This window comes from Tupaia chinensis, unplaced genomic scaffold (genome assembly GCF_000334495.1).
Source record: "Tupaia chinensis unplaced genomic scaffold, TupChi_1.0 Scaffold000330_1, whole genome shotgun sequence".
Lineage (NCBI taxonomy): Eukaryota > Metazoa > Chordata > Mammalia > Scandentia > Tupaiidae > Tupaia > Tupaia belangeri.
Genome location: NW_006159824.1, coordinates 1,790,810 through 1,804,652, shown reverse-complemented (window position 1 = coordinate 1,804,652; position 13,843 = coordinate 1,790,810). Strand labels below are relative to the sequence as shown.

General features: G+C 40.2%; 2 pseudogenes; one reads left to right on the top strand and one right to left on the bottom strand.

Annotated features, from left to right (window-relative positions):
- Positions 1-3,934: 3,934 nt before the first annotated feature.
- LOC114008375 (UPF0688 protein C1orf174 pseudogene) lies at positions 3,935-4,533 on the bottom strand (annotated as a pseudogene).
- Positions 4,534-10,627: 6,094 nt separating this feature from the next.
- LOC102487421 (general transcription factor IIE subunit 1-like) overlaps positions 10,628-13,843 on the top strand; it is a 5,586-nt pseudogene continuing 2,370 nt past the window's right edge.

The following is a 13,843-nucleotide window of genomic DNA, read 5'->3' as shown; positions in this document are numbered from 1 at the left end:
TGGGAAATCTTTTAATTAAATGTTGTGTGTCAATCTCAAAAGCAAATAAAAGGAACCTCTGTACATGATCACCCCGAGAAAAGGCATGTATGCCTCTTCTCCGGGCCTAGGTCACTCACAGTTGGCTTGGAAATAAACCGCATTAATTATTAATTATTAATTTTACAGTTGGTTATATTTTTCCGTCGACAAGCTGATAATTAAAACACGAAGTCCCTCTTTCATTTACTTGCATGTAACACGTTTTCAATAAAAACGCATGATGATTCCTAGCAGTTGTCACTCCTCAGAGAGCAATCTCTGAGGGGTGTCTGGCATAGGGCATGCATAAAAAGGCACCAAGGCCTTTGTCTTCTGTTCACCTTCATCACCTCCGTCGAAATAACCCACCCACGCCAAGGCTGGTCCCCGGCAAGAATCTTGTAACTTGTCTTTTCCTTGACCTTCGCTGCAGACAGAGCAAGGGTGGAAATTACTAGGGGCGTTCCAACAGACACATCTGATGGACTTCAAGAAACATCTTGACCCCAATTAGTAAAGTCCAATCCCTGCTCTGCATCTGAAAGGTTCTTTAGCCTTCTCTGGGTGTGGATTGTCTGTAACCTGGCAACCAATCTATGAAGTGTCATGAAACATACATGTGTAATGTCTCCTTGTACTATAAATAAAGGGGCCCAGTTTGTCTGGGTGGCTCAAGCAGCTCAAGTAACTCAAGCAGCTCAAGCAGCAGCTCAAGTATGGCATGAGTTGCTTGGGCTACCTAGGCTCAGGCTGCCTGCATCCATTTCTACTCTATGTCTTTGTCTCATTCTTTCCAATTCTCCAGTCCTGGCAAGATGGAGGGCTTTCCTTTCTCTTTCTCTTTCTCTTTCTCTTTCTCTTCCTCACCAGTAGCCCCGTGATCATGATTCAGCTAGACCCAAGACCTGGGGCGGACGCTGACACCTCTTCTTACAGTTTTTTTCTTAAAGCCTATTTTGTCCAAAATCAGTATAGTGACTCCCACCCTTTTTTGGTTTCCATTTGCATGGTATACCTTTTTCCAACCCTTCACTTTTAGTCTATGTGTCTTTATCCATGAGATGGGTTTCTTGTAGGCAGCACATGGAGGGTTTATGACTTTTAACCCACCCAGCCAGTCTGTGTCTCTTGATCAGAGAATTTAATCCATTAACATTCACGTTATTATCCATATTTCCAGACTTGTCCCTACTGTTAAGTTGGCCATATATTTGGTTGTTTATTATTGTCTTATTGCTGTCTGTCTCTCTTTAATTTTTTTGGCATAGTACTCCTTTCAGAATTTCTTGAAGAGCTGGTCTCGAGCTGGTAAATTCTTTCAGGTTTTGTTTATCCAATAATTTTTTTTATCTTCTTTTCCCACATGAAGGATAATCTTGCTGGGTATAGTATTCTTGGTTAAAATTGCTTTTCATTTAACACTTTCACTATATTTCCCCATTCTTTCCATGCTTGCATTGTATCCAATGAGAGGTGCAGTGTTAGCCTGCTGGGATAGACTTTGTAAGTCATTCAATGTTTCTCTCTTGCCGATCTTAGTATCTTGTCTTTGTCTGTGGTTTTGGCCAACCTAGCTATGATGTGCTATGGAGAGGATCTTCTTGGATTGATTCCATTTGGGGTTCTTTGTATTTCTTGGGTCTCGATGTTTGAGTGCCTCTCTAGACTTGGTAAGTTTTCTTCCAGAATTTTATAGAATAGATTATCAATGCCCTATTGGTTTCTTCACCTTCTGGGATACCAATTATTTGAATGTTTGGGCATTTCATGGTGTCTAGTATTTCTCATATAGTATTCTCAGTTTTCTTGACTGTTTTCTAAGTATTTTTTTATTATTTTTTTCTAGGTCAGAAGTTTCTGTCTTCTGCATGTTCTAACCTGCTTTTAATACTTTCAAGGGAGGTTTTGATTTCCTGTATTGCAGCCTTCATATCTAACAGTTCCATTTGATTCCTTTTTATGATGTCCAGTTCTTCTTTCATATCATGGAAGGCCTTCCTCATCTCTTGGAGATCATCATCTCTTTTCTCTTGCATCTCATAGAGTTTTGTTACCATAAATATTCTAAATTCTTTTTCTGACATTTCGGTAATATCCTCTAAATTTTCTCTACTTGGAGATAAGTTACAGTTTTCCCCTTGTGGAGATGTATTACTTGATTCATCCTTGAGGCTCTTCTCCAATTTTCAGTTATTTGGTAATGTATTCACTTTTTGCTAATTTGTTGGAGAAAGATTCTGTAACTGTGAGCTCATGCATTCCCCTTACTGTGAAAGAGTTCGGTGCTATTTTCTCCCTTCTACTGTGTCCTCCTCTGTGAGAATCACGGGATAAGTTCTGCAATCAGACTTATAAAGGGGAATTTCACTCTTTTTGCAATGACTACCATGAGGTGCAAAGAATTCCCTAAAACTCACAATGTTCAGACATTTAGCTACTATGCACCTAGTCTTCTCTAGGCAGTGGGTAAGTGCTGAGCAGTAAAACAGCAAAGTAAAGAAAAAGAAAACAGGAAATAGAAAGAGAAAGCAAAGATAAAGGAAGGAAAGAGCTAGAAGAAAAAGAGAGGGAAAAAAACTTAAATCACCTGGTAGATAATGAAATTGGGTTAAAATAGAAAACCACGCAGCATGCTTGCATGCCGTGGGAAGGGCTAATACAGTCAGAGGTGGAGTTGCCTAGATGCTTTCAATAGTTTATCATTTTTATGCTTGGAAATGGGCATATTTTTTTTCTCTGCTAGGCTATTAGTGCATGTGTGATGTGAATCAATTTAGTCAAAAATTAGCCTGGGTTTTTTGTTGCTGTTTTAAATTAAAACTTATTTTGAGGATTATTATACATTCACATGCAGCTGTAATAAATAAGACAGACAGATCTTATGTATTCTTTACATGGCTTTCTCTTCTGGTAGCATCTTCCAAAACTATAGTACATTGTCACCACAGAGATATTGATATTGATAGAGTCAAGATGCAGAATATCTCCATCACCACAAAAAGTTCTCATATGTCCTTTTAGAGCCACACTGTAAAATTGTATATATAGAAAGGTATGGATGAAAATTACATATATGCAAAAAATATATGAAAGAACCAGTGGTGGCTCCTGCATATTTGCCCTATGTTTAAAGTCTTTTTTTTTATTTTCAAAATATATCTTTATATGTATTTTGCAAAGTTTCCAAGATAAACATTAGCTTTGTATACAGAAATAAAGGAGTTCTTTAAGAACTGTCATTGAATTAATCACAAGGATGATCACATTTATATAATGGAAAATAAACTTGCATATTATCAAAACTATTGAGCTCAGGTGGAGAACTGTCTTTGCAAGGCTCTCATTTAACCACAAACCCCTTCAGCTGACTCAACCCATCATCATATATGTACATATAATAAAAAACATTAGCACAAAAGCAGCAGCTTCACAGTCTCAGACTGTTTGGGTTCAGGCTAGTCAATCTTCCACAAATAGTAGGTGTTTTGCACTACTGACTTGATGGCCTGGTTTTGAAGTTTAATTAAGAATATATTCTCTTGGGACCAGCAGTTAGCATAATGGCTATGTCGCTGGATTCCCATGTAGTCAACTGCAGTTCGAGTCCCGGACCTGGTGGCTTAAACTCATGCCAGGCACGTGTGCATACATGCCCAAGATCCTGAGAAGAGAATGGAGGAGAAGGGATTGCGGCGTGGCTATCCCCCCTGGGGAGTGATTTCTCGCTTTCTGTCTCTCTGTTGCACTCTTGGCGAGCATACACGTCCTTTAGCAAAAAAAAAAAAAAAAAAATCTCAAAAAAAAACCCAAAAATATATTCTCTATGAGTTACAGTTCATATAAATTTTTCAATGTTCTAAATTATTAAATGGCTAACTGTACTAAATATATAAAAATACATTTTGTGTTTTCTCTACGTTTCTGCATCATCATCCCCATTACCATTGTATCTGAAGTTCATTTTTCTGAATTCTCACTACTCATTGAAGGACAAGATGAAGATGCTGGTGGCAGGGCCTGCATGAACTCCATGATTCCAAAGAATTGGCCCACAAGCATTGGGTGGTTGCTGTCTCCATCTAGAAAGACACTGCTGTCCAGCTGGAGTGGTGGCCTCTGGATTCCCTCTGTTTCCAGTGCTGACTCTACAAGGGCTGTAGGGGAGGCCTGCAGTTTTCCGTTATGTAGACCCACTAGCTTCACTGCCCAGAAATAATGCACCACCTTCAGCAAACTCTTTTTCAGAAGGGGTCTCAGGTGTTACTTTTGGCAATGAAGGACTATCACTTTCTGGGACTAGTTTCTGTAATTCTGACTTCACAAGATGACCTTTATCATACGTGAACTTCTTGGAAATTCACCTGTCTGTGACTTTGTGTGAAGTCAGACACGATGTTTTGGCAGGGTGGAGCCAGCGATGCCCTGGGCAGAGACCAATCCAGCTGCTAAACAACTTTGAGCTCTCAGACATGCTGAAGATTGCATCGTACCCATGAGCTTCCAGTTCCTCATGAGTGTGAGCTACGTGGTCAGCCACCCTCTACCTGGCCTGCCTAATGCTTCTCTGTGGAGCAGGAACTGGGCTTAAAGTTTATTTATTTCTCCCATGAGTGAGAGAGACAGAGAAGTAGAGAGACAGGGAGATGGCGTTCCTAACAGGATCTACACACCGTGATTCACCCCCAGCCTCAACCAGTGCCAATGATGTTAACACTGTGACACTCTCAGGCCTATTTGCCCTGTGTATACACCTTTACAGCAGGCTAGGACTAATAAGCTCAAAAGCTCTGCCCCACATATTAAACTCAACTTTTAGCACATCCAATAGTTCTAAATACACCCTCACCCAATATATTGTGGAGATTTGTAGCCATTTTGATCCCACCTGTTTTGCATTCTCCTAGAAGCTTTACCCAACATCTGCTGGTCACAAATAAAATAAATCCAGGGACTATAAGATTCCTACCTGCTGCTGCCTGGAATTCTCCGACCCAGAAACTCCCTCTAGTACTGCTGAATGACAATGTAGCCTTATAAATGCTTTCTCCATCCCCTACCATTGGAAGTTCCTTTGCCCTCTTCCTGTCATATATTGTGGCCACCATACATTTTATTTTGAAAGAGCTCATGCTGTAATAGACTCCATCTTCCCACTTTCTTATCTCCAAAACCTGTCAAAAATACTGTCTAAAACTCATTATGTGCTGCTGCCACCTCGTGGTCTTTTTTTTCTTTTTTTTAATCTTCACTGAAATACCACAAACCCACTACACACTACCACTCCCTTCCTCCCCCACCCTCTTTTATAATGCCCGGAAACCATTCACCTGTTCTCCATTTCCATATTTTGTTCTTTCAAGAATATTATATAAATTAAATCATTCAGTATATAACATTTTAGGATTGCCTTTTTTCATTCAGTACAATTTCTTGGAGATGTGTTCAAGTTATCGTTGGTATCAATAGTCCATTTCTCTTCATCCTCTTCCTCCTTGTCTTTTTTGTTTGTTTGTTTTTTCAATCTTCTAAAGGGCACATGTGCTCACTGGAGAGAGAGAAGATAGAAGAGAGAGGAAGAGACAAAGCATTCCCCCAAGGGGGAAGACCACACTGTAATCTCTTCTCCTCCAGTCTCCTTTCAGGATTTTGGGCACATGTGCATATGTGCCTAGCATGTTTTCCAAGCTGGGTTCTAGAACTCAAACAGATGGTCAGACACGTAGGATCCAGCTGCCTTAACCACCATACCGCCAGCCAACCCAGTTTATTCCTTCTTATTGCCGAATAGTGTTCCATAGTATGAAGGCACCACACTTCCTTTATCCGTTCATCCACTGATGGACACTTAGGTTGATTCCACGGTTTGGCTATCTTAAATAGCATTACAATAAACATGGGAGAGCAGGTGCTCTTTAATGTGCCAATTTACTTTCCTTTAGATATATACCCAATAATGGGGTTACTAGATCATATGGTAGTTCTATTTTTATTTTTATTTTTTTGTTTATTTTTGAGGAATCTCCATACTGTTATCCACAATGGCTGTATTAGTTTACATTTCCACCAGCAGTGTAAAACTGTTCCTCTTTCTATGTAGCCTCACCAGATCTTTTTAAAAATTCTTTTGAGAGCCCAGTCTGGGCAGGCTTTAGGATGAGTCAGCACTCGGGGCCTAGGTACAGCTTTGAAAATTTTAGACTCTGTCATCCATTGTTCCAGCGGCCTGGCCTCACCCCACCCACCCACTAGGAGTCTTGAGCCTGGTCTGGGCAGGCTTTAGGGTGAGTCCACACTTGGGGCCTGGAAGAATCTTTGGGATTTTTGGTACACCAACCCGTGCAGCATGTGACTTGATCCTTTTCACCAAGTTATATCTCCTTAGCTTGCTACCACCTCATCAAGAGCTAAATATTTGGGGGACCAGCAGTTAGCGTAATGGCTATGTCGCTGGATTCCCACGTAGTCGACCGCGGTTTGTGTCCCAGACCCAGTGGCTTAAACTCACACCGGGCGCGTGTGCATGCATGCCCAAGAGCCCGAGAGGAGAATGGAGGAGAAGGGATTGCGGTGTGGCCATCCCCCCTGGGGGATGATTTCTTGCTTTCTGTCTCTCTGTCTCTCTCTCTGTCTGGCGAGCACACACACCCTATAGCGAAAATCTCTCAAAAAAAAAAGGAACACACCTGGGAACTAAGGCTGAAATTTCCTCTACTAGCACCATAGCTATAGAATCTACTCCAGTAAATAGAAAAAAGTGACTACTGTCATCAGATGCCTAGAAACCAGCACAGATCCCAAAGAATTGTGAGCAAACAAGGTGGTAGCTCTTCCCCAGGTGAGTGTAGTAGCCCCTCATCAACACTGGACAACACAGAGAAATACACAGAAATGTCAGAAAAAGAATTCTAAATATTCATAATGACAAAACTCAACAAGATGCAAGAGAAAACAGACAATCAGTTCTGGGAAATGGGAAAATCATTTTAGGACATGAAAGAGAAATTTTGTAAAGAAATAGATGCCCTAAAAAAGAATCAAACAGGACTTCTGGACATGAAGAATACAATACAAGAAATTTAAATCTCCCAAGAAAGCATTAAGGACAGATTGATGCAGAAGAAAGAATTTCTGACCTTGAAGGCAAAGTCTCCAGCATAGACCAAATCACCAAAAAGAAAAAGAAAAAAAAAAAAAATGAGGACAATATATGGGAAATTCTAGACACCATGAAACACCCAAATATCCATAAAATCGGTATTCCAAAAGGTGAAGAATCTATTAAAGGCATGAAAAACCTCTTTCATGAAATACTCTCTGAAAATTTTCCAAATATAGAGAAACATGGAGAAATTCAGACCCAGGAAATAAAAAGGACCCCCAATAGAATCAACACAAAAAGATCCCTTCCCTGGCACATCATAGCCAGATTGGTAAAAATGAAAGACAAAGACAATATTCTAAAAATGGCAAGGGAGAAGTGTCAAATTATTTATATAGGTTATCCCATTAGGGTGACATCAGACATCTCAACTGAAATAATACAGGCAAGGAAGGAATGGGAAGATGTGTTCAAAACATAAAAGAAAAATAATTTTGGGACCAGCAGATGGTGTAATGGCTATGTCGCTGGACTTGCATATAGTCAACCGCGGTTTGAGTCCCGGACCTGGTGGCTTAAACTCACTCCAGGTGCGTGTGCATGTGTGCCCAAGATCCCCAGAGGAGAATGGAGAAGAGATTGTGGTGTGGCCATACCCCGTGGAGGGTGATTTCTTGCTTTCTGTTTCTCTGTCTCTCTCTGTCTTTCTGGTGAGTGCACACGCCCTATAGCAAAAACCTCTCCAAAAAAAGAAAAACACTTTTAACCAAGAATACTATATCCATCAAGATTAGCCTTCAAATGGGAAGAGCAAATAAAAGCATTCTCAGATAAACAAAAACTGAAAGAATTCACCAATAATAGACCAGCTCTACAGAAAGTACTGAGGAGAGTGTTGTATCAGGATAACTGATGAGAGACAAACAAATAGGAAAGCAAAAAACAACTGAGAAAAATGGCTTAAAAATGGCAGGGATAAGTTCACAAATATCAATAATAACATTGAATGTTAATGGATTAAACTTTCCCATTAAAAGACACAGACTGGCCAAATGGATACAAAAACAGAAGGCATCTATATGCTGCTTACAAGAAACATACCTCACTGATAAGGACATACATAGATTGAAAGTGAAAGGCTAGAAAAAGATATTCCAGGTAAATGGAAACCAAAAATAAACAAACAAACAAAAAAGTTGGAGTAGTGATACTGCTATGAGAAAAAATTGACTTTAAGATGAAAAATGTAAGACAAGACAAAGAAGGACATTATATATTACTAAAAAGACTTATTCACCCAGAAGATATAAAACTTGTAAATACCTAACCACTCAACACTGGTGTACCTAAATATATCAAAGAGAGACGGTTGGATCTCAAAGGAGAGATAGACTGCAACACAGTAATTTTAGAGGATCTCAATACCCCATTAACTCCTCTGGACAGATCATCTAGACAAAATTTAAAAAAAAAAGTAAGAAGAGATACAAGATCTAAATGATGTCATACATGAAAAGAACTTAACAGAATCTACAGAGTATTTCACCCAACTATCACAGAGTATTTCTCTCCCCACATGGAACATTTTTGAAGATTGACCACAAGATAGGGAACAAAACAAGTCTTTTCAAATTTGAAGATATAGAAATTATAACTAGTATCTTTTCTGGCCAAGATAGACTCAAACTTGAAATCAACCACAAAAAGAGCCCTACAAAATTCACGAACACATGGAAACTAAACAACCTACTCTTAAATGACTTCACAACTATAGAATAAATTAATACTGAAATCAAAAGATTCATAGAAACTCAATGATAATGAACAAACAAGTGTTTATAACCTATGGGACACAGTAAAAGCAGTTATAAGAGGGAAGTTCATAGCAATTAGTGTCCACAAGAAAAAAGCAGAAAGGTGGCAAATAAACAACCTAATGACATAATTCAGGGAGCTTGAAAAACAACAACACACACACACACACAAAATTCCTAGAGAAAGAAATAATAAAGATTCAAGCAGAAATGAAATCGAGACTAAAAGAACAATACAGGAGACCAGCAGTTGGGTAATGGCTATGTTGCTGTACTCCCATGTAGTCGACCACGGTTCAAGTCCAGGACCCGGTGGCTTAAACTCACGCCAGGAGCGTGTGTGCGCATGCCCAAGATCCCGAGAGGAGAATGGAAGAGAAGGGATTGCGGTGTGGCCGCAATGATTTCTCGCTTTCTGTCTCTCTGTCTCTCTGTCTTTCTGGCGAGCGCATGTGCCCTATAGCAAAAACATCTAAAAAAAATAAAATAAAAAATAAAGAAAACCAAAAGTTGGTTCTTTGAGCAGATTTAAAAAAAAAATTGACACACCATTAGTTAGATTAATCAAGAACAAAGGAAGAAACCAGATAAATCAAATCAGCAAGGAAACAGGCATTATTACAATGGATGTAACAGAAATACAAAATGTCATCAGAGAGTACAAGAGCGACTATGTGCCAACAAACAAGAAAACCTAGATGAAATGGACACATTTCTGGATATATATAACTTACCAAGATTGAACCAGGAAGAAATAGAAAGTCTGGCTTTGTGGGCTCAGACCTAGTTGGCAGTGATATGGCTAAATACACCAAGAAGGTCGGCACTGTCGGTAAATACAGGACCTGCCATGGTGCCTCCCTCCAGAAAATGGTGAAAAAGCTGAAATCAGCCAGCATGCCAAGTACACCTGCTCCTTCTGTGGCAAAACCAAGATAAAGAGATGGGCTATGGGGATCTGGCACTGTGGTTCCTACATGAAAATGGTAGCCGGTGGTACCATGACCTACAACATCACTTTGGCTATCACAGTAAAATTTGCCATCAGAAGAATGAAGGAATTGAAAGACTAGTAGAGGGACCCGCAGTTGACATAATAGCTATGTTGCTGGACTCCCACGTAGTCGACCGCGGTTCAAGTCCTGGACCTAATGGCTTAAACTCACGCCGGTGCGTGTGCATTTGTGCCCAAGATCCCGAGAGGAGAATGGAGGAGAAAGAATTGTGGTGTGGCCATCCCCCCTGGGGAGTGATTTCTCACTTTCTATCTCTCTGTCTCTCTCTGTCTTTCTGGTGAGTGCACACGCCCTATACCAAAAACCTCCCCCCCCCCAAAAAAAAAAGGCAGTTATATAATCTTTGCAAGTACCGTTGTTTCCGAGGTGGAGAGAGAACTGGGTTCCTGATCATGACAGGACATCCTAGATGGAGCCCTCCAAAATTTGAATGAGTCATCCAAACCTGGGACAAGAAGACAGTTAACACAGACTTCTCCTGACTCTGTGAAAATTAATGAACATAATACTTGCTATGGGAAACCAGGCAAGAACTGAGAGAAGAGGTTGTGATAGTGCATCAGAATCAGAGGGGCCTAGACCGTGGTGCAGGCAGAGGGTACCAGTCTGCAATGCTCCAGCCACACAGAAAGAAGACCACAGTTCAATCCTGATCAACCAGAAATGTGCCAACTGTGATGCCGGCTGGTTGGAAGGCTGAAGAGGAATGTCACAGCAAGAGGAACCCTTACCAAGGGTACTTGTTTCTCTCTCACGCACACATAGAACTAAGGTAAGTAAGTATAAAACAAAAACAAAACACTGAAATGGGCCAGCAAGTGGCATGGTCATTAAGGCACTGGATCCCATAAGGCTCCAGTTTAAGACCCCATGGTTCAAGTTCCAGACCCAGTTGAAAACCACACTGGGCGTGTGTGCACATGTGCCCAAAATCCCAGAAGAGAACAGAAGAAAAAGGACTGGAGCATGGCCACTCTCCTTGCGGGGATGATTTCTGACTTTCCCTCTCTGTCTCTCTCTAACTAGTACATGTGCTCTATGTCAAAAATCGGGAAAAAAGAAAAAAAAATCACTGAACATTATTAATGCAGTTTCCTGAGCCCTAGACTTAGAGATTCCAATACGCTAAGTCAGAGTGGGGACCATGAATGTGTATTTCAAACAAGACCACGGAAGATGCCAATGTTGCTGGTTCAAGGACCATGTCTTGAGGAACACTCATCCAGAGAAATCCAAACAAGTAAATAAGTCACTTTCTTAATACAGGGAGTTAGTTAGAATGTTGAAAAACTTTAACCATAAATTATTTTGCTCTTAAATCCTCCAAGAAGTGAACAGAAAATTAATTAGAATTAATATTTAGGCCAGTTCATGCTTGATAGTTACTCAAGTCCAGGACCCGGTGGCTTAAACTCACGCCAGGAGCGTGTGTGCGCATGCCCAAGATCCCGAGAGGAGAATGGAAGAGAAGGGATTGCGGTGTGGCCGGAATGATTTCTCGCTTTCTGTCTCTCTGTCTCTCTGTCTTTCTGGCGAGCGCATGTGCCCTATAGCAAAAACATCTAAAAAAAAAATAATAAAAAATAAAGAAAACCAAAAGTTGGTTCTTTGAGCAGATTTAAAAAAAAAATTGACACACCATTAGTTAGATTAATCAAGAACAAAGGAAGAAACCAGATAAATCAAATCAGCAAGGAAACAGGCATTATTACAATGGATGTAACAGAAATACAAAATGTCATCAGAGAGTACAAGAGCGACTATGTGCCAACAAACAAGAAAACCTAGATGAAATGGACACATTTCTGGATATATATAACTTACCAAGATTGAACCAGGAAGAAATAGAAAGTCTGGCTTTGTGGGCTCAGACCTAGTTGGCAGTGATATGGCTAAATACACCAAGAAGGTCGGCACTGTCGGTAAATACAGGACCTGCCATGGTGCCTCCCTCCAGAAAATGGTGAAAAAGCTGAAATCAGCCAGCATGCCAAGTACACCTGCTCCTTCTGTGGCAAAACCAAGATAAAGAGATGGGCTATGGGGATCTGGCACTGTGGTTCCTACATGAAAATGGTAGCCGGTGGTACCATGACCTACAACATCACTTTGGCTATCACAGTAAAATTTGCCATCAGAAGAATGAAGGAATTGAAAGACTAGTAGAGGGACCCGCAGTTGACATAATAGCTATGTTGCTGGACTCCCACGTAGTCGACCGCGGTTCAAGTCCTGGACCTAATGGCTTAAACTCACGCCGGTGCGTGTGCATTTGTGCCCAAGATCCCGAGAGGAGAATGGAGGAGAAAGAATTGTGGTGTGGCCATCCCCCCTGGGGAGTGATTTCTCACTTTCTATCTCTCTGTCTCTCTCTGTCTTTCTGGTGAGTGCACACGCCCTATACCAAAAATCTCTCCAAAAATAAAAACTAAAAAAAAAAAGACCAGTAGAGGCTCCATGGACATTTGTATCCTCACTAGTCTACAATTAGTGGGTTAATTTATTTATTTTTATTTATTTATTTATTTTGAAGAGGTTTTTGCTATAGGGTGCGTGCGCTTGCCAGACAGAGAGAGAGACAGAGAGACAGAAAGCAAGAAATCACCCCCCGGGGGGATGGCCACACTGCAATCCTTTCTCCTCCGTTCTCTCAGGATCTTGGGCATGCACGCACATGCGCCCGGTGTGAGTTTTAAACCACTGGGTCCGGGACGTGAACCATGGTCGACTACGTGGGAGTCCAGCGACATAGCCATTACGCTAACTGCTGGTCCCTAAATGGGTTAATTTATGTAACAACAACTAGAACTAGAAATTATGAATAGACCCATAACAAGCAATGAGACTGAATCAATGATGGCCTCCCAACGAGGAAGAGCCCTGGTCCCAATGTCTATACTTCTGAATTCTACAAAACTTTTAAAAGAGAACTAACCCCAATTCTCTTAAACTATTTCTAAAAGTTCAAAAAAAAAAAGAACCCTCCTGAATTCATTCTATGAAGCCTCCATCATCTTAATTCCAAAACCAGACAAGGGCATGACCAAAAAAGAAAACTTCAGATCCATATCCCTGATTAATATGGTTTCAAAAATTCTCAACAAGATACCAGCAAATCATATTCAATAACATATTAAAAAGGTTATACATTATGACCAAGTAGGACTTATACCAAGGATGTGTGGATGATTCAATAAGTACAGAACAAGTATAATACATCACATTAACAAAAGGGAAGATAAAAACCATATGATCACGTCAATTGATGCAGAAAAAGTATTCGATAAAATACAACATTCCTTTGTGATTAGGACTCTCAGCACAATCTGCACAGAAGGGACATTCCTGAACACAATATAAAAAACCCATTGCTAACATCATACTGAATGGGGAAAAGCTGACAGCCTTTCCACTAAAAACTGGAATAAAACAAGGGTGCCCACCTTCTCCACTCCTTTTTAACAATGCAATTATACAAGAGAGTCAAATAAAAGGCATCCAAATAGGAAAAGAAGTGAAATTATCTTTATCTGCAAATGATATGATGCTATACACAGAAAATCCAAAATAATCCACAAAAATAAAAACTCCTGGAAGTGATACTTGATTATAGTAAAGTGGCAGAATACAAAATCAGCATACAAAAATCTATAGCATTTTTATACACCAACAATGCACAAACTGAGACAGAAGTGAAGAAAGAAATCCCATTTACAATAGCCACAGAACCAATGAGATATCTAGGGATAAACCATACCAAAGACATCAAAGAAATCTATAAGGAAAACTATGGAACAGTAATAAAGTAAATTGATAATGACAAAATGTGGGAGGCTAAAAAAAAAAAAAAAAATGGGGGGGCTGTGCACAAGCGAATATTGCCGGTTCTTCAG